Here is a 25,686-nt window from a genome sequence, read left to right on the forward strand (position 1 = left end):
TTCGAGACGAGTTTATCTCGCTTATCTATTTCTCGAAATATGTGTTGGTAAGCTTTCGCTTTGGCCAAGTTAATCTTCACTAGTGATGAAAGTCATATTAAGTTTCAATTACTTGAAAATTGCTTTGACGAAAAATGGTTTGCGAATAACAACTATATAACATCCTCTAATGTTTGAATGATTGAAATGAGAGTTTAGAATATATAACCATTGTTGGATATAAATATTGTGTGATAACTCGTGCATGTGTAAGTCATTATTCCTTGAACCAAAGTATGCGTACTTTACTGATCAGGAAAACCGGAACTAAAGTCCGCGTACCAGTACGCGCACCATCTGAAGTTCACGTCCCGTGAAAATCTGCTGGAGTTTGTGAATTGAAAACAAACTTATTCCGGGTACTTAAGTCCGCGTACCAGTCCACGTACTTAGGTTGGTTATTTTCTGAAAACGATTATTCGTGAACTTAAACTTATATAAACTAAGGAATGCATATTTGAAAACCGTAGCTATAAAGTTCATGAATCAATTCGAGTGAATCAAATTGTATTTGCTTCGATTGTGTCTTGTAAACTTCTATAAGATCTAAGCAATTGAAAAACTCTCTAACTAGTTCATTTGAGTCATTTGAACTAGTTATGGTAAAGAAGAATATGGTTGATATGAAAGTTCTCATATGGCTAACCATTTGGTTAATTATTGTTGAACCAACTAAATGTACATGTTTGGGTACGGTTACACAAGCCTAAAACGTGCATTTCAGTTGTGTGTAACAAGCTAAGTTTCGATCTAATAGTTGAAAGATATTAGCTTGAATCTAATCAGGTTTTCATCTAACGGTGAATATTGAATGCTTTGTTACCAAGGTAACTTAGATTGCAAACCATGATTTGAAAGGCTATATAAAGGAGAACTCTAGCAACTGGGAAACCTAATCTCCACACCTCCTGTGTGATACTAGTTGTATAATCTAGAGTCGGTTCTCCTTTAACCTTAGGTTTCTACCGAGACCCTGTAGGTTAACGACTTGAAGACTTCATTGGGATTGTGAAGCCAGACCCAACAATTTTCTTTATAGTTGCGTGACCTGATCTTGCTTTTTCTATCGTACTAAGTACAACCGTAAGATTGGATTGAGATTGATTTCTCCGATAGGCAAGATTAAAATAAGCCACAAACATATTCGTCTCATCGTTTGTGATTCTACAATATCTTCTTTCGTTAGTCGATTAAGATTATTGTGAGGTGATTGATAATTCTAGGCTGTTTTTCGGGAATATAAGTCCGGGTTATCAATTGGTTCATGTTCACCTTGATTTATCAAAAGACGGAACAAAAACTCATAGGTATTTCTGTGGGAGACAGATTTATCTATTACCGTAGACTTTTCTGTGTGATACAGATTTTTTTATTAAAGTCTTCGATATCCTGCTGGGATCAGAGACGTAAGGAGCGCAACTGTACCTTGGATCAGTGTGAGATTGATTGGGGTTCAATTACAGTCCAGACCGAAGTAGTTTATAGTAGGCTAGTGTCTGTAGCGGCTTAATACAGTGTGTGTTCAATCTGGACTAGGTCCCGAGGTTTTTCTGTATTTGCGGTTTCCTCGTTAACAAAACTTCTGGTGTCTATGTTATTTCTTATCTGCATTATATTTTTTTACATAATTGAAATATCACAGGTTGTGCGTTTGAATCGATCAATTAGGAAATCCAACCTTTGGTTGTTGATTGAAATTGATTGATCCTTGAACATTGGTCTTTGGTACAGTTCAAGTGTTTTCTCTTGTATTCAATTAGACTCGCAGATTTCTATTTGCTTGAGTAAGTATTGAATCGAGAAAGTGAGATATAACTCTTTGATATACTTTTATTAAGATTGAGTCTGACTGTCTAGTTGATTCTCTTAAAAGTATATTGGAGTTAGTCCATACAGATTGTTAATCGAAATATTGGGTGTGGTTGTTGTACCCCCGCTTTTTCAATTGGTATCAGAGAAGGCAAACACATATAAAGACCTTACAAGTCTGTGTTTGTAGCGATCTGACTCTATGGACAACTGTAATATCTCTGACTATGCAAAACCAGATCAGAACCCTTCTGATTCAGCTCAAAGCCTTGAGACCTCCAAAAAATCTCTCTTATCTTACCATGTGTCAGGATCCGAAGTCAACTGTGAAAATCTCCTAGATAAATAATTGGACGAATTTTCCGATGACAGTGATTCAGGCGAGGGATCAAGTATTGATGAGGAGGTCTCACATTATATTATGCTCTTTGACGATATTATAAAGAACAAAGGGTCAACCGCTTACTTGGCTGAATATTTGTTTCCTCTCTGTCGTAAAAACAGGAAACTAAAGAAGCTCTTAAAGGATACGATTGTGGATACAAACTTTTACAATCCATCCTTAAAAATCGTGATGAAGAAGTCCATTCAAAGATTACTGAATGTGAAAAACTTCAGAAGAGTTTTTGTGTGTTGAAAGAAAGACTTGCAGAATCCGAGGCAAAGTATGACTCTCAACAGAAATACTCTAATGACAGAGAATGTATTTTTCTTGCCAAAGAAAAAATATTGAAGGATGATCTAGCTGGAGCTGTAAACAAAGAAAAATCACTAGAATAGAATCTGAAAAGATTCAATACTACCTCTACAAAATTATCTTCCATGTTAGGAGCATGTAAAGAACATCGTGATACACGTGGTTTGGGATATAAAGGAATAGACGCTCCAAGAACTGGTAAGATCAATTTTGTATGTGCTAATGACAATTCGCTATGTGAAAAAACACCTGCTACAGCTGATGTTCCTGTGAACAAAGATTGTCATACTTCAAAAACATGTCAGAGGAGATTCGTCAAAAACTCTACCTTCAACTGCTACTACTGTGGAAACAAAGGTCATGTTGAAAGGAAATGTCGTTTTCGGATGAGAAATGAAAAACTTCATAACATTCTCATATGGATGTCAAAAGAAGTAATCAAACCTGTTTCTCTCTGTGCTGAAAACATCATAGTCTCAAATTTGAAAGAGTACTATGTTAAGTCCTTTCTTAGTTATATGTATGATAATAATTCCTTCTATGATCGTGGAAGAAAAAATGTCATATGGACGACTAAGAATCATGATGCTACAGTAAAGAGAAAAATACGTCAAAGGAAGAATAATGGTTCAATCCCTTTATCCATTGGTAAAGAACACACTGAGTCCAAAGTATCTGCTTCTGATTACATACACATCAACAATCATGCTTCAGATATAAGAACCAGTATAAATAGTCTCAAACGGAAAATCAAAAAATTAAGGAAGACATCTTCAGGTACGTATTGTCCTCCTTGTAATAATTATATTGAGATTAATCCTGTTAATCCTTCTTGTGATTCAGAGAAGGAAAAAGTTGATGATCTATATGCTCAGACTACAATCTGACCAGTCTTTATTGTGCATCCTCGTTACAACCTCATAAGGATGCACATAGGGTTCAAGAAGCGACTCTTCTTGACAAAAATGGTTCTTGTAGTATTCGCTTGGTTCATAAAATGATCTTTTTAAGTAGAGTCCTACTCTAGCTTTCTTATCATAATGAAGTAATGTTGATCAAAACTCTTGAGAAAATCTTATTCTGTTGTTTTACTGAAGTTTTATCTTCAGCATTTCTTCCACTGACAGTTAAATTGTTGTCTCTCAAAAATAATCTTATATTCCACTGAATTAAAGACTTTTGTCAATCTGTTTCTGTCAAAGACCTTCTTAATTAAGGCTCCATTGCCTAAATGGTTTGGAACCTGGTTCATAACCTTGAGCGTTTGCGTACCTGGCCCATTACCGACCTTAAACAAGTAACCCTAGGGTTTCCATATATGTATCTCATACATGTATATATATATATATATATATATATAATGAAGTTCTTTGTTGATATATACTCGTTCGGTAACGTCAATAGTCTCCTGTGAGATAATGGTGCAAACTATGGATGGAAGCAAAAAGGAAGTTGAGAATGAAGAAAACAATATTCTGAGTTTTATGAGAACCATGTTCTTATAAATTGCTATCATGCAATTGATCATGAAAACAAGCAATCAGTTCAGATGTCATCACAGCTGGTAGGAAATCTTCTTAAAGATTTTGAAGTCATGCGTGATCAATTTGCAATTGCCATAAAGAATATCGAGTTTGTGAAGATCAAACTGAAGGAAGCCAATGATGAATTTGTTTGTGTTCGATCTCTTATTGCACGTCTTGGATAGATGGTGTTTTGTCTAAGAAACTTCTTATGAGAATTTTTATTCTTGTTTTTATTTAAGAAGGATAACTAGAGTTTGGAATAGCCATTATTGTGATTACACATATCTATGTCCAACGTTTTCATCTTCATGTTTTTAGGTTTATTGGTTTAAATTCTAAAATTGTTTGGAAGATGATTTTTGCAGTATTAATCTTTATGATTTTATATATTGCAATTTTTTATGGGATATGTGTGTTTGCGTCTGTGAACTATGATTGTCCCATACCTTGTCAAAAGTTAAGTCTTTCATATGTCGATATGCATGTATTGATAAAAGAATGAATGAACTTTTGACATTACAAAAGTTTTAAGCCTATTGTATGTCATTATGAAAATATTGATGGAAGATAGGATGAACTTTTGTTTACGAGGATTATGTCTATTGTATGTCATTGTGCAAATAGTGATGGAAAATAGAATGAATCCTTGTCTATTCCGCAGTATTGATCTTCCCTGATCCATATTTTTATGTATATACTGTACGGCTCTGTAAGTTCTCTTATGTTGAGCATTTCCGATTAAATTAATCATGGGTTTTCTTGAGGTTAATTTGATTGAGTATTTTCTGGATTCAAATTCATATTCGTATGTAATTTGTTATGTCAAAAGAAATCCTTCTTTTCCTGTGAAAGTAAGGTCGCTCTTGTTGTTCTTTCGGGAATGACATTTTACAGGTGAGAGTTCTTAATTGAACTTGTGCTTAATTGCCAAATCTTTGTGGGGAGTGCGGCTGTGGAATATTATAGGGGTTATCTTGTATCTTTATAACTTCCTTGAAGAAAGCATTTAGCTTCGGCTATATGATTGCATCTAAAAAGTTGATATTTTCTTGCGTTTGGTCATGAAATATCTCTATAGAAAATTCATTAGGATCCCGCTAGTGTTCGTACCTTTGCTAATTGTATTGACAAAAAGGGGGAGAATTAATGTGTAGTTCACACTAAAAATACATATGGTTTTCAGATCATTATGTAAGGGGGAGTAGTTTCCATGTGATATGGAGTATCGACTAAGGAGGAGTGATACATATCACCATAGTATTGTTGTCGAAGTTGTGGTACAATTAAACTTTGATGTTGTATAATAATACTATGACACTGTGTAACAATGATTGAGAATTCTTGTTTTCTCATTGTTATGGCTACGGATTTTCAACAACAATGATACTAAACTTACAACCTTTGGGATCATTGGAGTACTTGGAAGTGACGAAGATTTCGAGTAATGTTGAAGAACCAAGAAGATCAGGCATGTGGAAGAGAAGCTACAAAAGTTTATATCTATTTTTTCTATTCCATATGTATTGATAGTTTTGTCACTAAAATTGAAAAAGGGGGAGATTGTTAGAGCACTGCTCGATCGAACTCGCATGCGTTTCTATCTCAAGCATGTTTGTCAATATTAGTGATCAAAACTATAAGTCTTGATTTCTAGTCTACTTATAGCTAAGTCTCAGACTAGGATAGAAAGTGTAGTTGAGCTCTAGACTCCATGGAGATCATCATACAAAGACGAAGAACTACTCAAGGAACTGGTGGAACTTCATCGACTAAAAGATATGTAGAGACCTGAACTTATCTATCAATCAAAAGTCCATATACTCTATCTCTTATCTCGAGACAAAAGTCGTATTGCTATATAGACTTTGATTATACACATTTGCTATTTCGATCCGAATTTATCTCGCTTATCTATTTCTCGAAATATGTGTTGGTAAGCTTTCGCTTTGGCCAAATTCATCTTTACTAGTGACGAAAGTTATTAAGTTTCAATTATTTAAAAATTTCTTTGACAAAAAATGGTTTGTGAATAATAATTATATGTCCTCTAAGAATGTTTCAATGATTGAAATGATAGTTTAGAATATATAACCATTGTTGGATATAAACATTGTGTGATAACTCATGCATGTGTAAGTCCTTATTCCTTGAACCAAAGTATGCGTACTTTGCTGATCAGGAAAACCAGAACTAAAGTCCGTGTACCAGTACGCGCACCATCGGAAGTTCACGTCCTGTGAAAATCTTCTGGAGTTTGTGAATTGAAAACAAACTTATTCCGGGTACTTAAGTCCGCGTACTTAGGTTGGTTATTTTCTGAAAACGATTATTCGTGAACTTAAACTTATATAAACTAAGGAATGCATATTTGCAAACCGTGGCTATAAAGTTCATGAATCGATTCGAGTGAATCAAATCATTTTTGCTTCGATTGTGTCTTATATACTTCTATAAGATCTAAGCAATTGAACAAATCTCTAACTTGTTCATTTGAGTCATTTGAACTAGTTATAGTAAAGAAGAATATGGTTGATATGAAAATGCTCATATGGCTAACCATTTGGTTAACTATTGTTGAACCAACCAAATGTACATGTTTGGGTACGGTTAAACAAACCTAAAACCTGCATTTCATTTGTGTGTAACAAGCTAAGTTTTGAACTAACGGTTGAAAGATATTAGCTTGAATCTAATCAGGTTTTCATCTAATGGTGAATATTGAATGCTTTGTTACCAAGGTAACTTAGATTGCAAACCCTAATTTGAAAGGCTATATAAAAGAGAACTCTAGCAACTGGAAAATCTAATCCCCACACTCCTGTGTGATACTAGTTGTATATGCTAGAATCGATTCTTCTTTAACCTTAGGTTTCTACCTATAACCTGTAGGTTAACGACTTGAAGACTTCATTGGGATTGTGAAGCCAGACCCAACTATTTTCTTTGTAGTTGCGTGATCTGATCTTGTTGTTTCTATCGTGCTAAGTACAATCGTAAGATTGGCTTGAGATTGATTTTTCCGATAGGCAAGATTAAAAGAGTCACAAACATCTTCGTCTCATCGTTTGTGATTCCGCAATATCTTCTTTCGCTAGTCGATTAAGATTATTGTGAGGTGATTGATAATTCTAGATTTTTCTTCGGGAATATAAGTCTGGGTTATCAATTGGTTCCTGTTCACCTTGATTTATCAAAAGACGGAACAAAAACTCGTAGGTATTTCTGTGGGAGACAGATTTATCTATTACCTAGACTTTTCTGTGTGATACAGATTTGTTTGTTAAATTCTTCGACTTTGGGTCGTAGCAACTCTTAGTTGTGGGTGAGATCAGCTAAGGGAATCAAGTACGTAGTATCCTGCTGGGATCAGAGACGTAAGGAACGCAACTGTACCTTGGATCAGTGTGAGATTGATTGGGGTTCAACTACAGTCCAGACCGAAGTTAGTTTGTAGTAGGCTAGTGTCTGTAGCGGCTTGATACAATATGTGTTCAATCTGGACTAGGTCCCGGGGTTTTTCTGCATTTGCAGTTTCCTCGTTAACAAAACTTCTTGTGTCTGTGTTAATTCTTTCCCGCATTATATTTTTTTATATAATTGAAATATCACAGGTTGTGTGCTCAAATCGATCAATTGGGAAATCCAACCTTTGGTTATTGATTGAAATTGATTGATCCTTGAACATTGGTCTTTGGTACCGTTCAAGTGTTTTCTCTTGTATTCAATTAGACTCGCAGATTTCTATTTGCTTGAGTAAGTATTGAATCGAGAAATTGAGATATAACTATTTGATATACTTTTATTAAGATTGAGTCTGACTGTCTAGTTGATTCTCTTAAAAGTATATTGGAGTTAGTCCATACAGATTGCTAATCGAAATATTGGGCGTGGTTGTTGTACCCCCAATTTTTCACTTATATCAGGAGGGAAGATTCTCAAGCATAAATAAACTAGGTGCAATCAAAGTTCAACCACCGTTAGTCAATCAAATCAATCGAAAACTAATAATAAACTGTAATTATCTAGTTTCCCACCAACGGTACTAATAGAGCTTCTCAATCCCAAAGAAGTCTTTAAACTGAGCGGTCGTAAGAGATTTCTCCAATTAGGGTACTTTCCTCTCCGAATAGGCGGCTCCACCAGTAACAACACAACTAGGTAGTTTTGCTGGCTCTGAGGATTAGTTTGCTAGAAATGCAAACTTCAATATTTATAGACCAAGGAAGTTTGGACACCAAGGAATTTCCAAATCCGAATATTCTCAAAGATATGCAATAAAGCCAAAAATCGGTTTTCATAATTCCTGGAAATACTCTGTCCAATTAATGACCGAAATCTCAGTAGAAAAACTCCAAGTAGTAAATGCACATTACTAATTTTTATTTTCTAAAGATATGCATTTTAATTGCTGTAAATTAAAAGCATATGAAACAAAAAACCTTAATTAAAAGATTCTCAATTTATTTCGATCCGGGATTCTCCTTTAGCTATTAAGGAATATCTTTGAACAATAAAAGATAAGAGTTATTGCACATGTTCAAAGTATGTCGACATCTTTACTTTGTAAAATCCTTTTTCATATTTACAATCTTGGAACCGATTTGCCACACTTCCAAACAAGTTTAGAATTGGTTCATCTGACTTCTAAGAACTATGTAATTGATCATCCTATCAAATCACCATTAATGGGTTTCACGGTTTTACCTCAACATAAAGTTTCGGTTCTACCTCCAAGTGGGTACTAGGATCGGTTACACTAGTTACCATAAAATGGCTAACTAAGTACTAGGATAGCTTCCTCGACTAAATAGAGTTTCTTGGTTACCAACCGGAGATTTGCAGAAACTACAGCAACGGGATAAAGAGGATGAAAGGATCCAGATGATCTAAGAAGGAATTAATTTCTGGGAGTAGCCATCGGACGCAGTCTCACGATCGGGCATGAGTGTAACGATCCAGAAGTTGTCATTGTATACTCGGAAGGCGGCGGGAGAAAGAAGGGAACACTGGGCGGGATCTTTCAGCAACGAATTCCCCATACAGCTAGAGGCCCCTATCAAAAAGATACTCTGCAGGCTTCGGGATCGAGGTCTCATTAGTCGAAGAAGACCCTGGCCAATCCACTTGGCCTGCTTGACGAACGTCAGCGACAGAGACATCGTAAATCGGTCCGCGGACATCGCTATCAGTCCTCTGTCCTACTACAGGTGTCGCAACAACTTTTCTAAAATTACCACTTCTTATGGTAAAACTTGTGATCGGTTGACCAAGTTATAGTATCGGTTACACCAACTTACTAAACTTGTTAAACCTCTTACAAGGATCGAGTACACTCTCTCTTGTGATCGGTCACACCTCTTACTAGGATCGTTACCTAATGGCTAGTATTCAGTCACACCAAATTCAAGATATCGATTTTACCATCTTAGGTGATTACTCAATATCGGTTTCACTAATAAAAGTCATACCAATACAAAAGTCAGGCCTTATGAATATTTTTACCAAGATACATAAACAAGTTATGAGAGGTTATACTAAACACACATATTGGTAATTCAAAAGATATGCAATAAATAATAATACCAATAAGACTAGAAATTTTCCTTTCAATTCACAAAACAAGTTTATGAATTTACTTTCTTTAAACGAATGTAAAACATTGTTTTCTAGGACGAAATCTTCACCCATACATACATAATCACAATAGCATTCATATGATTATGTCGATGTCTTATATACGAAGTTCAAAAGATAGACATTATACTTCGTATTGTAATTCCTTAATACTATGTCTAACTAGAGTATAATCATTCACAGGTTCGCAGTTACGTTTTCAATATGCACGACTTGAAATGTAGTTAGGGAATGAAACAGTTCAAGTCAAATATTACTAACCTCAAGTGGAAAGATGTCTTCGTCGTTGTAGCTCCTTACTTCTTCACATTCTTCAAGTCTTCACATAATACTTGTAATATCTCATATCCTAATACTTTCAAGCTAACCTATACAAAGTTGACTCTAGTAAATAATCAAGCGACTCTTTAAATGAGTTTTTGTTCACTAAAATATGACAGCCAAACTTGACATACCAACGCTTGGTGGGTTCAACCGAGCTATGCTGTAACAATCTCATTTCAAAACCACCCATAATTGAGCTCAACTCAAGCAACTTATAATAAGCTGGTTATTGCTTGGTATACAGTGATTACCAACACATGCTAATCATTATCTAAAGCTACAACAACAACAATCTCTCAATAACAACATTACAACCACTTGCAATATCCACTAGCAACTCCACCACCAGAACCTTAACCATTCTACAACTGCACACAACTGAAATCCAACTCCAACATTTAATTCCTCACCAACTCCATTATTGCAACTCAAGATTATCTCCTCCAACAGTTACAACTTTATTTCTTTCATGCATCTTTCTTAGTTCAACGTCGCTACCTCTAGGGATTCAACTTCACCATCATTACCATCCAAACCAACTCAGCATAACTATCACCACCTGTAATTCCAACTTCAAACAACACATGTACTTGAAAATCCATGTTTACCACCACCAACATAACACGCCCATTGAACCCTAATTCCCCATGAAATCAAAATTTAACCTCATACAACCATTTTCACTCCAATCAGAACCAAACACAATTATTAATTGATTCAATTAGCTCAATTTCATATAAAATAATAAATCAATTACAAAACCCTAAATTTAACTCACCTCTTCTTAAGAGTTGAATTAATACTCGAATCAACACCATCACCAATTTCTTCTTCTAATTCCATTTGGAATTCTTTAAGGAAACCCTAACTCTTGTTTCATCTGATTTAAACCCCGCTTTGTACCTGTTTGTGGGTAAAAACTGTTTCTGCTAGTTTTGGTAAATTTGGGTGTGTGGATGAGAAACAAACCTAAACCTAAAACAAATGCACTGCATGGGAGTACTTTAGATTCGAGAGATCAATCTGTACAATCCTGGCCTATACCAAGAAATGGCCATTCCAGTCTTGCTTCGGTCACAAAGTGAAGGAGAAGGGTTGGTCTAAGGGAAGGAAGAGAAGAAGGTGTTGAGACCCTAATGGTTAATTCTGAAGGTGTGGCTATTTTATGACTTGTATCAGAATTTGGAACTGGCTTGCGGAACGAAAGCTATCAGTTTTTTGGTATTTTCTGGATACTGTGTTGTTGTTCAAACCAAAACTTGTTATTTGGTGGAAATAGGTGAAACCTATTTATACAAGTCATAATTGAACGCACCCTGGTCCCGTAGGAAGTGGGAGTGATTGAGTGATGGAAGAGTGGAGTAATGTGCAATTGCCAGAAACCAAGCTTCCACAATGAAGGAAACGGGTTTGTTTACACCCATTACTTCTTGCCACCACTAACTACCATGTTTCCTGACACTTTCATATAATGGGCGTGTTGTACGCCGCACGTTGTAAACCGCCAAACCAATACCCTGATGAGTATCCCCCATTTTGTGACATGTTTGATGTCTCGAGTGTTTTCGTGCAAAGCGTGTAGCAGTTTGCTACATTTGGTAAGTCAAAGTCAAGAGACTTGTCGTAGGAAAATAGCATGTGATGCTATTAGGCTCGTCTTGGATGGTCGCCTAAAACTTTCCACAAGCCTGTCAATTCCGTTGTGAACTTGGACGACTGAGATTGTAACTCATGAGAAAGGGTAGCCATTGATTAGGCCACATCCTGTTGGCGGCTGACAATAGCACAGTGGCGCCATTGGCACATGTCAATGGCGTAGTGGCGCTTTTAGCGCATGCCTGTGGTGCAAGTAGCGCCTGGCGTAGCCATGGCCGCTAGATTTTGGCACATTGGTGTTAGACCCAAATGTAGTGTGGAAACATCAGTTCCAATTGCCACATCAATCCCAATGCTCTGTGGAACATTATTTGGCTTGGTTTGCATAACAACTTTGCCTAAATTAGGGTTTGGCATGCCGAAGCCCTAATTAGAGCATACGACATGCGGCATGCGGCCGTGGCACAACGGCCTTTTATGCAAACGGTGTCAGAGCCACGCCAAAGTAACCATAACCAAGCCATCATGTGGAAACAGCCGCAGGAGCAAGTATTGTCACGATTGGCTATGATATGGCGCCATTCCTGGGGTTTCCTGGGTCCTGCATGGCTCGTGGCATGTTGTAGGGCCCAAAGTGGCGTGATTTGAGCCACAATTGGATATTAGGGTTTTGGTTAACGCGCCTAAAGTAGAGTCGTGCTTCCGACTAGAAAACCCTAATTTAAGCACATCATGGCGTTGGCCACGAACAAGAAGTGGTTTAGCACGTTGGCGCGCTATTTATGGCATGTTGACACGATTGGCATGCTACTGCGACAAAGTGGTACGTTTGGCATGTTTGGCATGTTCGGCATGCTACTGCGGAAAAGTGGCACGTTTGGCATGTTTGGCGTGTTCGGCATGCCAATTAGTTTATTGGCGCGACATGGCATGTTTGGTATGCCACTAGCACGCCGGAGCAGAATGGCACGTTTGGCATGTTTAGCATGCCAATTAGCATGTTGGTGCGGATTTTGGAAAGCCAATTTGGCACTGTGACCTTCTGGCGTAACTTTGCCTCTTTTGATACTGTGGCAGGTTTAGAGCGACCTGATTGGTCGAAAAAAGAGGGGGCGGCCAAGCGTGGGCGTGGACACACTTCTAGTGTGCGTGTGGCGGACTTAAAGCGACCTGATCGGTCGATGGGAAACAGGGCCGACAAGTATGGGCCCAGCCAACGTGTGGCGGGTTTAAGGAGACCTGATTGGTCGAAGGGGAAATAAGGTTGGTCGGGCAACACGGGGAGTGGATAATTTGCAAATGGCGAAGGCTGGCGTAAGGCATGGCCACAACTCCCTTTGTTGCTGCTCTTATTCCGCGGCTCTTTTTATTCCTTGTTTTCTGATTTTGGGTAGGATTTTGCACCTACTAATCCTTGGCGGATTAATTGCTTAGTTCGCCTAAGCTTAATTTTGACCAACGGGGTCTAATATATTGTGCAAGGCGCAAAACCCTAATTTCTGCAAACTAGTCAGGATAATATCTGAATCTTGTGAATTATCACAAAATTGATTGGATTTTATGTGTTGACACAGAGTCCTTTAAGTTCATTGCCAGAGAGCACTATGATTTCCGATTAATACTTTATGCAAGGACCTTAACCTTGATACTTGGAAATTCGTGCTACTCTGCTGCGAGTGAACACAAATTGTCATGCCATATCAACATTAAGGGTTCAGCCGGGGAACATAGCACAGAAAGCATTCAAAGAAACTTATATTAACTGAGTAGTACAGGCAAGGCGCCAAAATTTATAGAATATCTGGGATTGTTACTACATGCACCATTCTGGACAAATTTCATGAGAAAATATTGAGTTGCTCAATAAATGCGCCAGTGAAGAGTTTGAACACTCATCACTTTTACATAGCTCTGTTTCCTTGCAGAGTGACGACACATTAAATGCAGGGTTTTAAAAATTTATCCCTGAACTAAAAACCACCATCAACATTAAATCCCATGCTTAGCACGTAACAGTGGCATTGTTGCGGGGTAAGCATGAAATAGTGACAGAAAAGCGATAAAAGGCCAAGCTAGAGTAAGTAAATATTACCAGGAAAGTGGCTACCTCATATCCTCAGGATGTGTTTTTTGCCATGGCTTCAAGATGGAGACGCATCTGTCCTTTGACTATCTGGTCGTTTCCTTCCGGTCTTCCTTAGGGTTTCGATGAGAAACGTTACCCAGTCAGGGTTGAATCCTTGGTTGTCGGATAAGTCTCGTTGGGGTTGTTCGGCATCTGTTTCTTCTTAGGGTTTCCTCAATATATATGCAGATAAAACTAGATTGTTCCTCTCAGTTCAGAATAAAGACCCTTCTCGTTGAATTCATATCTCTTCATTATGTCGTACAGAAGTGAATCATCCTCGATTCAGCCGGATTCCTCAGTCAAACGCAGGCGGCTCGCTTCCAGAGTATGATTCTAATTATCTCCTGATTTTGAAGTGATAATTCCACTTTTCCTCATAACATCGCTGCTTCTTTTTTCTTTTAGAGTGGGCGAACTTCTGGGTCTTGTGACAACTCCCCCATCCGGGTCATCCGAGTCAAGAAGACTATTCCGGTATGCTTTTCACTGACAAATAGATATTTGCTTGCCACCATCAGTAGTTAACAAAGAGAGATTTTCTTTTGTGTAGAGGTACCCAGTTGGAACATGCGTGACCGTGGTTGATGACGACGATCTGACCACACCTCTTCCTTCAAACTCGAGTACGCCAACTGCTGCAGACCTGGAAAATGCTGATTTGGGTATTTCTTGCTACGAATATCCCAATAAAGGTTTGTCGTTCGATATCCACATGAAGTGTTTATCTTCTAGCTACCAAAGTGTAAGTAGATTCTTAGTGCGGAAGGAGTTCGTGGCTTTGTACATGAAAATATGGAGAAGATACGACCACATTGCAACCAGGAATGTGGTGCAGCATTGTTCGTCCGCGTTGGTCACTACAGTGAACTGTCTTCTGCCCATGATTGTTGAAATAGAAGGCACATACATTCGCGACGTCACTGAAGCAACTGTTGAAAAGTGGGAAAACATGGTATCTACCTGTGAATCCCTGAAGTTTAACGTAAGCTGGATGCGGCACCGTCTTGACATTGTTAAAGTTGATCGAGCCAGCATCTTTGCCAACGTCGTTCCTGCTACAAAGGATATTCTGGAATAGGAAAAGGCTCTGAGTGCTGAATCTCAAAAGGTGGAACAGGCAATCCGGGATTTGAAGAGTATGACTGAAAGGTACCAAAACAGGCTGAAAATAATGCTTTCAAGAAACTACAACTTATTGGATGGTCTTTTTTGAGTTGTTATTTTGAATGTGCAGCCATGAGAATGTCTGATTTTTCTTTTGGGTTCTGAACATTTTTGTTTTTTGAATTGTATTGGTTTTCGGGAAAAGCAAATGGAATTTTCATTAATACGTTCTGACTAGATGAAATTTTGATAACTCAAAAACGAGGGAAACGGAAAATGCCTGGTTGGTCGTGTCGTGAAACGGCGAGAGATGGAGTGATGGTCACGTGTAGTATTCCTTGAGCCATTTTCCATTGATGACCGCTTCCAATTTGCCTTCATCTTCTTTGATAATCTTGTAGTACCATCTGTTATATGCTTTGGTAACCACATAAGGTCCTTCCTATTTTGGAGAGAACTTCGGTTCAGACATGTCTTGTTGAATGTGCTTAGCAGTCTTCAATACCAAATCTCCTGTTTGAAAAACTCGAGGTTTTACGGCCTTATCGTATGCCCTGGAAACCCTATTTATGTATACCTGAGCATGTTCTTCCGCCTTAGTTATCTTGGAGTCCAGAGTATCTAGCTTTGCTATTCTGTCACTTGATGTTGCGGCTTCATCCCATTGAACTCCACTTGCTGCTATAATTCTGGCCGACGAAATTTTGATCTCTGCTGAGAGAACTGCATCCGCGCCATAGACAAGTGAATAGGGGGAGACGCCTGTAGAGCTTCTAGGTGCCGCTCGATATGCCCATACTGCTATGGGCAGTTGTTCGTGCCATGTCCGTGGATTATCATGCACTGTTCGATTGAGAATTCGGATTAAAGTCTTGTTGGTACTCTCGGCTTGCCCATTCCCTTGGGGATAGTAAGGAGTAGAGAAGACTTGCTGAATTCCGTATTCTTCGAGTAACTCTTGTACTTGCATGTTGACGAAGGGAGTGCCATTATCAGTAATGATGTGCTTAGGCACGCCAAAACGACAAATGATGTATTCCTTAATAAATGCTGCAATTGTCGCTTCACTAGTTCCTCTCAAAGGAATGGCTTCAACCCATTTAGTAAACTACTCTATTGCAGTTATGATATATTCATACTTCTTTGATGATGGCGGGTTAATCTTCCCAATGATGTCAAGTCCCCAGATGTAAAATGGCCACTGACTACTCACTGATTGTAGGGGAGTAGAAGGTGTGTGGATGAGGCTTCCGTGAATTTGGCACTCGTGACACTTTTGAACAAACGTCGCTGCATCATCTTCCACAGTTGGCCAGTAATACTTCTCGTGTATCTGGAGGAATATTTTCTTCTTCCCTTGGTGTTCACCTTCATGTGTCTCTTTCAACATTATTGGGATTTCCACCTTTGCCAGACATCGTAATAGATCACCTCCAAAGCTTTTACGGTACGAAGTTCCTTCATGAAACACAAATATTTTGGCTCTTTGCTTCATCTTGGTTGCGTCTTTCTTATTTGCAGGGAATACACCGTCGCGGAGGTAATTGATGTATGGCCCTCGCCAGTCCCCAGCATGGTCAATGTTAAAGATCCCCAACTGATGTGGCGGTGCTTGACAGTTGGAGCAAGACCCTTGGAGCAATAGAGACTGAACCTCCATATCCATCCAGTAGTAGCCACGTTGAAGACGACGGTAAATAGTTACCACCAACGTTTGTCCACAAACTTCGCCACGAACGTGGTTAAGCTGTAGCTATGCTTCTTCATCGCCGAGACATCTTGACAGGGAGCCATCTGGGTTTCGATGATACAACACTCCATGAAGCATAAAGAAATTTTGTAGGGTTTTGAGACTAACCTTTCCTTGGGAAAGTGAACTGTTGAGCTCTTGGATAATCGGTGTCCTCCAATCGTTTGTTTCAGCATCCTTGGACTGTTAAGGTTTCTTCTAAACCTTATATTATTGCTATGGGTGGCAGAGCCATGTCGATGCTACAGTCCGTCTCCCCACTGTTATGGTTTCTTCTAAACCTTCGAATTGCATCTTCGAGGCTAATGTGGGTAGGCAATCAGCGTGTTTGTTGTTACTTCAACCGACATGAGTTATGGTTGCACCAGCGAAGTAATTCAATAACTTTTGCGCCTCAGATCTATACGGAGCCAGTGTTACTTCTTTTAGTGCGTATACTCCATTCATCTGGTTAACCAGTAACTTAGAGTCGCCTCTAACTTCCAGGTATGTGGCGCCTGCTTGTTTGGCCAGCGACAACCCTATGAGAAAAGCTTCATATTCCGCTGAATTATTGGTGCACTGAAAGTCCATCTTGAAGGAATGCGAAAAGACTTCACCAGTGGGAGACACCAGAACTACACCCGCTCCCCCAGTATTATTGCTAGGGGTGATAGAGCCATCGAAATACAGTATCCACGCTTCTTCTTTAACAAAAGAGATTTCTGGAAATTCTCCAGGAAGGTCTTCATGCAGTGCGGCGGTTCCTTCTCCCGGGAAAGTTGCTAGTAAATCTGCGACTGCTTTTCCTTTGATGGCCCTTGGGTAAGCGCATGTTATATCCAGCTCTGGAATTTGGAGGAGCCATTTGGCCGACCTTCCCATCAAGGCCGGTTTCAAAAGCAAAAATTTGACGGGGTCAGCCTTATATATCAGCACCACTTTGTTTGACAACAGATAATGTCCAAACTTCTGAATGGAGTGAATTAGGGCTAAGTGCACTTTTTATGCCTTAGGATATCTGAGTTCAGCATCCCTTAAAGTTCGAATGAAATAGTATATAGGATGTTCCATTCCTTCATCATCTTCTTGAGCGAGGAGAGCTCCAACTGCAGTATCACTGAAAGCGGTGTAGAGACACAATGGTCTTCCTTATATAGGAGACTTCATGACTGCTGGGGATGACAATATTTGTTGGATCTTCTGAAACGCCTCTTGTTGTAGCGCGGTCCAAACGAAACTTTCTCCTTTCTTCAGTAAGGGGGTGAACGAAGCGATAAGCTGGGCTAAACGAGGTATAAAGCGCCGAATGTAATTTACCTTGCCCATAAAGCTCTAGAGTTCTTTCACCGTTCGAGGAGGCGGCATCGTGAGGATGGCTTGGGTCTTGGTTGGGTCCACCTTGATTCCCTCAGCAGTCACTTGGGATCCCAGAAATTTGCCTGAAGAGACGCCAAAAGCACACTTCAAAAGGTTCATTTTCAGTTTGTACTCGTGACATATTTCAAACACTTGTCGCAGAACCTCTGTGTGTGCCGCTCGGGTTTTTGATTTGACCACTATGTCATCCACGTAATCCTCAACTTGCTTATGCATCATGTCGTGCAAAATTGCAGTCATGGCGCGTTGGTAAGTAGTGCTAGCATTTTTTAAATCGAAAGGCATCACGGTATAATAAAAATTTCCGAGAGGGGTTCGAAAAGCTGTCTTACTTGCGTCATGCTCATACATCTTTATCTGATTGTATCCGTTGTACCCGTCCATGAAGGAGAACATGCCATGCCCACTGGTGGCGTATACCAGCATATCAATGTTGGGAAGAGGAAAATCATCCTTGGGGCAGCATTTGTTCAGATCCCTAAAATCGACACAGCACCTGATTTGATTTTTCTTCTTCTTTACAGGGACCACATTGGCCAACCAGGTAGGATGGTGAATGGGTTTGATGAAACAGGCGACTAGCAACTTCTGAATCCCAGTCTTGATTTGTTCCTTCACATGGTGTCTGAAATGCCTTGGAGGTTGCTTGACTGGTTTGGATCCGGATATTATGTGTAGATGATGAGTGACCAGTTTTTCATCCAAGCCAGGAATTTCCTCGTATTTCCATGCGAATACATCTTGATATTCCTTAAGAAGGTTCACAAGTTTTGTGCGTTTGTCTGTACATAGAGCCGAGATAATGTAGACGGGTCGCGGGGATTCTTCACTTCCGATGTTGACAATCTCGAGTTCATCTGTGGTGGAATTCGTGACGTCTTGCAACTGTCGCAGAGCGTATGGTACTTCTTCTTGTAGCTTGTCATTATGATTACATTCCATTAGGCGGAGAGACTGGATGGTAGTCTCCCCTGCTAATTGCTAACAGCGGCGCCGATATACGGTTTTCTCTTTTTCATCACGGCTTGCAACAAAAGCCCTCTCTCTTTTTGTATGAGGATGAGCCACCTTCCGTTTGATGAGGGGAAATTGGCGTGCCTTGTGGGTGGAGGTGTGCCATGAGACTGGGTCCCTTTGTTTAGGGACGCCAGTCTATCCTCCTCCTCAATTGATGACCATGTGGGGAGTGGAGTGCAGTAAACCTTTCCTGACGAGTTTCGTGAATTTTCCCTTGGCTCGAACAGCTCCATGCCATAAATTGGTGCATAAGGAGACAATGACGCGGGAATGCGGACAACTTCTTCGTTTAGCATGGTTTTCAGGCATTGGTGATACATTGAAGGGATGATCCTGTTGTCATGGAGCCACGATCTTCCCAATATCATGTGGTAGTCCGGCTCTTTCTCTATTACTTCGAATTTTACCTTTGACTGGACTGGTCCTACTGACAGATTCAGACTGATATGTCCATATGTGCTGGTTTGGTTTCCTTCGAAATCCGTCATTGTGGTAGGCTTTCGTACGATTTCATTTGGACGCACCTTGGCTGTCTTGAGTGTTCTAATAGTAATAACATTCCAGGATGATCCTGTGTCAATGAGAGCTCTTTTGAATTCTGAATTCTTAATGCGTGCAGTGACATGTAGAGCTCTATTATGACCTTCTTTTGCCATCATGTCATCTTCGGTAAATATAACATTGTTGACGGACATCTCTGACATTCTTGAGGTCTCTGGATGTGAAGGAGCCAAACGCGCATCCAAGGATGTTTGATTGATTACATCAAATGTCTCTGCTCGCTGATTCCTTGAAAGTAGGGGCGGGTAACGGATGGACGGTTGCGGATTAGAGGTCACCCGCGTCCAATCCATCAAAGTTGCGGATTTGGAAAATCAAACAAATCACCCACAGATTTTACATCCGCGGATCAACGGATGATACGAGCCGGATGCGGATTAACCTCGGTTTAGTAAAAAAAATATATGATAAAGGATGAAATTTGTATATGGAGATGAATGATGCTCGATCACCTCTGTCTATCGGCTGGCAAGGTGGATTATTATCCATGTATAGATGGAGTCTAGACTGTAGCAAATCCGCATATACTGCAGTATCGAATGGGATAGACCCACATAGTCACCACATGTCTTCATTTTAGATCTCTTGGTAGATTTGGATCAATCATCTTGCATACTGCAACATTAATAAACCCCCAAAAGATGTTTACAGAAAGATATCAAAAGTATGCACAACTAGAATACACAGTAGCAAAAGCCACGAAAATGCTGGTTACACCCCAGATTTTCCCTTAAGATGCAGAGATAAAGCCTTTATGATCACTGCAGTAACAAAATGCAGATATTGGTACTTTCTTCACCCAACATAATATTGTAGTGAGGAATATTTATTGCACTGGAAGAGAATCCATCCTGACTTGACTAATCCAATCACAAAATAAAAAACTAGAACACTAAGAAGAAAAAGTCATTATTGATTCTTGGTGTATCCATCTTTACACTAAGGCAAACCCAGACTAGTCTCTTTATCCATTAAGAAATAAAGCTACGAAATAAAGGGACAAATCATGATGGGTGAGGAGGCGGAGAGGATGGGATCAACAGTCTTCAAGACTCACTTCATTTTGATCTGTGTGCTGGTGACAGGCTCTTGACATTTGAGCAGCAAGACTTTGTTTGCTTTGCGCTTGTATTTGCAATTGCACTTGCGACAGAGTTTAACAAAACTTCGATAAATATGAGTTTAGTCATGTCTAGCACAAAATGCACCGGAAACAAAATGCGTTTGAATATCTAAATCATTTTGGATCAATCATCTTCCCACCTATTCTATTGTTTGCTACTTTATCAATCATCTTGGATCAATCATTTTTCAGTGTGTATTCTATTAATTCCCTTACTGCCTTGTGGTTTGGGTGAATCCGCGGATTTCAATATCCAACCGCAGCCAAACCGCTAAAATGTGCGGATTTGAAAATCTCACCCGTGTCCGGCCCATACATCTTGCGGATTGGGTTTCATCCGCAATTTTGCGGACGGATACGGATGAAATCCGAGGTTCCGGTTTTTATGCTCACCCCTACTTGAAAGGTGTAGAAGCTCACATAAACTTTCTACCAAAGAGGCTGCTTCCTGGTCTACTGGCCTCTGGTTGGTGGTGAAACTGTTGATCTGAGGGCGATCATCCGGGGCGTCAGTCCCTAGCGTTGGAATTTCTGGGACAGGTGAACCGCTCCAATATGATGTCAATTTGACAAGAAAATCGAGTATGTTGTTTATCGCCTCCTTTATCAGGTTCATGTGTCTTGTGTGGATCTCCTGAACTCGTGCTAAGTCGATCAGTCTTGGGATTTATTCATTGGCTGCACCATTGGGTATAGCGTTGGGAGGGGAGATATCGCCATTCGCCAGGTTCTGAACGGAACTTGAATTTGTGGAATCAGTTCTAAGACCGACCATCTTTTTGAAATTGGAATTGCAACCGAGAGATTATTCTCCCAGTTTGGTCGCCAGTTGTTTGTGGGTAAAAACTGTTTCTGCCGGTTTTGGAAAATTTGGGTGTGTGGATGAGAAACAAATCTAAACCTAAAACAAATGCACTGCACGGGAGTACTTTAGATTCGAGAGATCAATTTGTACAATCCTGGCCTAAACCAAGAAATGGTCGTTCCAGTCTTGCTTCGGTCACAAAGTGAAGCAGAAGGGTTGGTCTTAGGAAGAGAAGCGAAAAAGGTGTTGAGACCAGAATGGTTAATTCTGAAGGTGTGGCTATTTTATGACTTGTATCATAATTTGGAACTGGCTTGTTGAATGAAAGCTATCAGTTCTTTGGTATTTTCTGGATACTGTGTTGTTGTTCTAACCAAAACTTGTTGTTTGGTGTAAATATGTAAAACCTATTTATACAAGTCATAATTGAACGCACCCTGGTCCCGTAGGAAGTGGGAGTGATTGAGTGATGGAAGAGTGGAATAATGTACAATTGCCAGAAACCACGCTTCCACGATGAAGGAAACGGGTTTGTTTACACCCATTACTTCTTGCCACCACTAACTACCCTGTTTCCTGACACTTTCTTATAATGGGCGTGTTGCACACCGCACGATGTAAACCGCCAGACCAATACCCTGATGAGTATCCCCCAGTTTGTGACATGTTTGATGTCTCTAGTGTTTTCGTGGAAAACGTGTAGCAGTTTGCTACGTGTGGCAAGTCAAAGTCAAGAGACTTGCCGCAGGAAAATAACATGTGATGCTATTAGGCTCGTCTTGGCTGGTCGCCTAAAACTTGCCACAAGCCTGTCAATTCTGTGGCGAACTTGGACGGCTGAGATTATAACTCATGAGAAAGGGTAGCCATTGATTATGGCCACATCCTGTTGGTGTCTGACAATAGCATAGTGGCGCCATTGGCACATGTCAATGGCGTAGTGGCGCTTTTAACGCATGCCAGTGGCACGGTGGTTCAAGTAGCGGCCATGCACATTGGTGTTAGACCCAAATGTGGTATGGAAACATCAGTTCTAGATGCCACATCAATCCCAATGCTCTGTGGAACATTATTTGGCTTGGTTGGCGTAGCAACTTTTCCTAAATTAGGGTTTGGCATGACGAAACCCTAATTAGCGCATACGACATGCGGTATGGCCGTGGAACAACGGCGTTTTATGCAAACGGTGCCAGAGCCACGCCAAAGGAACCATAGCCAGGCCATCATGTGGAAACGTCGGCATGAGAAAGTATTTCCACGAGTGGCTATGATATTGCGCCATTCCTGGGGTACATGGGTCCCGCATAGCTCGTGGCATGTTGTGGGGCTCAAAGTGGCGTGATTTGAGCCACAATTGGAAATTAGGGTTTTGGTTAACGCACCTAAAATAGAGTCGTGCTTCTGACTAGAAAACCCTAATTTAAGCACACCATGGCGTTGCCCACGAACAAGAAGTAGGTTAGCACGTTGGCGCGCATGTTGACACGATTGGCATGATACTACGACAAAGTGGCACGTTCGGCATGCCAATTAGGGTATTGGCGCGGCATGGCATGTTTGGTATTCCACTAGCACGCTGGAGCGGAATGGCACGTTTGGCATGTTTAGCATGCCAATTAGCATGTTGGCGCGGCTTTTGGAAAGCCAATTTGGCACTGTGACCTTCTGGCGCAACTTTGCCTCTTTTGATACTGTAACAGGTTTAGAGCGACCTGATTGGTCGAAAAAAGAGGGGGCGGCCAAGAGGGGGCGTGGACACACTTCTGGTGTGCGTGTGGCGGATTTAAAGCGGCCTGATTGGTCGATGGGAAACAGGGATGGCAAGTGTGGGCCCAACCAACATGTGGCGGGTTTAAGGCGACCTGATTGGTCGACAGGGAAATAAGGCCGGTCGGGCAACATGGGGCGTGGATAATTTGCAAATGGCGACGGCTGGCATAAGGCATGGCCACAACTCTCTTTGTTGCTGCTCCTATTCTGCGGCTCTTTTTATTCCTTGTTTTCTGATTTTGGGTAGGATTTTGCACCTACTAATCCATGGCGGATTAATTTCTTAGTTCGCCTAAGCTTAATTTTGACCAACGGGGTCTAATATAGTGCTGCAAGGCGCAAAAGTGAGGGTAATATGTGAATATTGTGAATTATCACAAAATTTATTGGATTCTATGTGTTGACACAGAGTCCTTTAAGTTCATTGCCAGAAAGCAGTGTGCTTTCCGATTAAATACTTTATGCAAGGACCTTAACCTTGATACTTGGAAATTCGTGCTACTCTGCTGCGAGTGAACACAAATTGTCATGCCATATCAATATTAAGGGTTCGGCTGGGGAACATAGCAAAGAAAGCATTCAAAGAAACTTATATTAACTGAGTAATATAGGCAAAGCGCCAAAATTTACAGAATATCTGGGATTGTTGCTACATGCACCATTCTAGACAAATTTCATGAGAAAATATTGAGTTGCTCAATAAATGTGCCAGTGAAGAAGTTGAACACTCATCACTTTTACATGGCTCTGTTTCCTTGCAGAATGACGACACATTAAATGCAGGGTTTTACAAATTTAGCCCTGAACTAAAAACCACCATCAAAAATACCTCATCTCCACAAAATCAAAACCTTATCTGAAACCCGAAATATTAACTAGATGTCTTCACTAAAATCTACGTCTTAAATAAGTTGTTCTCTAAAAATCAATCTCACCGTCTTCTCTAGTTTTCAGTTGCAACCAATTTTCGGACGAAAAGAATGATGAAGGAGAAGAACGAAGAGAAAAATCGAGAGAGAAAAAGAGAGAAAAATATATGGGAGAAGATAACACCACCGCATCTCTTATTTGGTTAAGTCTAAGGTGGTAATTTTATAAGGCGGGTTTGACTTATTCAACGCCGCTGACCGATCTGGTGGGTCCGTGTGTGAGATCTAACATAATGGCCACTTTATAGAAGAATTAGAAATATTTGTTGGTTTATTAATTATATGGTTTGAAGCCGGTCACTTTATGAATTTGCCCAAAAAAAACACGAGCTTTTTCTAAATAGATATTGAATTCTTCCTTAAACCTTGGAAAGAATTAGCAGTCCATTACAATTAAAAAAAAAAAAAAAAAAAAAAAAAAATTAAAACTAAAACTAATGTAGTTTTTCCCAAAATACCGCCAAGTAATAGAACTTCATTCACATCTAATAGGCCCCATTAGATATGATTTTCATAGGCAGCTTAATACCACATTTCAAAAAGATTTAATAAGGGAAACTTTAAAGAGGAAATAAATAAAGTACCTTATTAATAACAAAGTTCGATTTTTGAGAGTAGCCCATTCTTTTTCGAATTTATTTAAGTAGGAATTACCAATAGGTATTATTATGGTAGTCTTAGTTAATGGCAGGTCCACCCACTAAAGCCCAGTAATTAGAGGTCCATAATAAAAAGAAAAAGAGGAAATTGGACCAAATTTTTTATCCCCTGGTCCGGTACACGTGCGGGATGTCATAATCCATTTTTAAAAATACCCAAACTACCCATTCCCAGATAGTACATATATATTTCTTTAAAAAAAATCACCATTTTTTCCAAATCCGAGATCCGCTCTCCTCCTCTCTTTCTGCTTCTGCTCAATTTTTGCTTCTGCTTTTGGATTACGATCTAGAGTTTTTCTGAAGATCTCTTTGAAGATTTACAGGTATGTTATGTAATATCTTTTTCTGCTGCTGTTGTTTGTTTTTTTCAACTGAATCTGTGAAGATTGGATTGTTTTGATTACGTTTTCACTTTCTTGTTTCGTTTTTTGTTTGTTTTTTGCGTTTATTTTTGTTTTGGTTTGTTTTTGATGAATCTTGATCGTAATTATTCAATTTTTTGGTTAGATTATGATTTTTTTAACATATTTGAACTTTCGATTTGATTATCTTGTTGTTTTCGCTTTTTTATTTTATCAAAATCGTGATTGTTTGTTGTTTCAGGGGTGTTATCCAACAGTACATATGTTGCATACTGATACAAATTGCTTTTGATTCTGTTTTGTTCTTAGTTTTATCACTTGTTGTTATTTGATTCATAAGTACATATCTTCGATACTGAAATAAGACTCTCTCGATTATGTTATTTTGATAGATTCTTTACATACAATTATTTTTTTAGTTCATGAATCAGCAGTACATATGTGGCATACTGATACAAACTGTTTTTTTTTGTCTAATCGTTGTGGTGTTT

This window comes from Papaver somniferum, chromosome 10, assembly GCF_003573695.1.
Source record: "Papaver somniferum cultivar HN1 chromosome 10, ASM357369v1, whole genome shotgun sequence".
Taxonomy (NCBI): Eukaryota; Viridiplantae; Streptophyta; class Magnoliopsida; order Ranunculales; family Papaveraceae; genus Papaver; species Papaver somniferum.